The sequence below is a fragment of the Sinocyclocheilus grahami genome, unplaced genomic scaffold, assembly GCF_001515645.1.
Source record: "Sinocyclocheilus grahami isolate Dianchi unplaced genomic scaffold, SAMN03320097.WGS_v1.1 scaffold97.1, whole genome shotgun sequence".
Classification (NCBI taxonomy): domain Eukaryota; kingdom Metazoa; phylum Chordata; class Actinopteri; order Cypriniformes; family Cyprinidae; genus Sinocyclocheilus; species Sinocyclocheilus grahami.
Genome location: NW_015505276.1, coordinates 1,587,636 through 1,588,295, shown reverse-complemented (window position 1 = coordinate 1,588,295; position 660 = coordinate 1,587,636). Strand labels below are relative to the sequence as shown.

Sequence of the window (660 nt, the reverse complement as noted above, 5' to 3'; positions counted from 1 at the left end):
CTAATAGGTCCAGCATAGGCGACAATAATGCAGGAAATTCCCCACCTAACCTCGGTCAGGTGGAGATGGTGGTCACAGGGGAATTTAGGAAGGTGAAGATAAGGGCAGATGTATGACCCCTGAAGGAAATGAGTAGATACTGAGGTATCACTCTGATCCGGACAAAAGCACTGACGCCCTGTCTGGATCACATCCCTTAGGTCTTTTACTCACCTTCCTTTGACCCCCGATTCTTCCTACCCCTACCCGTGGGCGGGGGAGGAGTGCGAGCAGCGACATTAGCCTTCTGAGCCGGTCTCTGATCCTCAAACTGAGACGGGCTAGGACCCCTGGGTTGTTCGGGCTCAGACCTGGACTTCTATACCGGTCCTTCAGCTGCTGCTGCTGCGTATGCCCTCGCATCCGAGCGAGATGTCAAGGAAGGGAGTCTTAGAGGACGTCTCACCCATAGAGAGATAGCTGACCAGCGTCTCTCTCTATAGGGGCATCTTCTCATAACCACTTTTGCGCATCGTATGGATGTTGGCATAACTTGTATCCTGGAATCAATGGATGCGTGAAGAAAAACGGCCTCTTCCATTACTTCTCAATCTTTATATGAAAAAACAGGAAGAAAGGAAGGCTCACCTGAGCTGGAGGGTTTATGGCCAGAAAAATAAC

General features: G+C 50.6%; 1 protein-coding gene across 1 annotated transcript in view; it reads left to right on the top strand.

Annotated features, from left to right (window-relative positions):
* Positions 1–660, top strand: part of LOC107587953 (CD97 antigen-like) — a 93,987-nt gene that overhangs the window by 63,899 nt on the left and 29,428 nt on the right. The window lies entirely within an intron of this gene.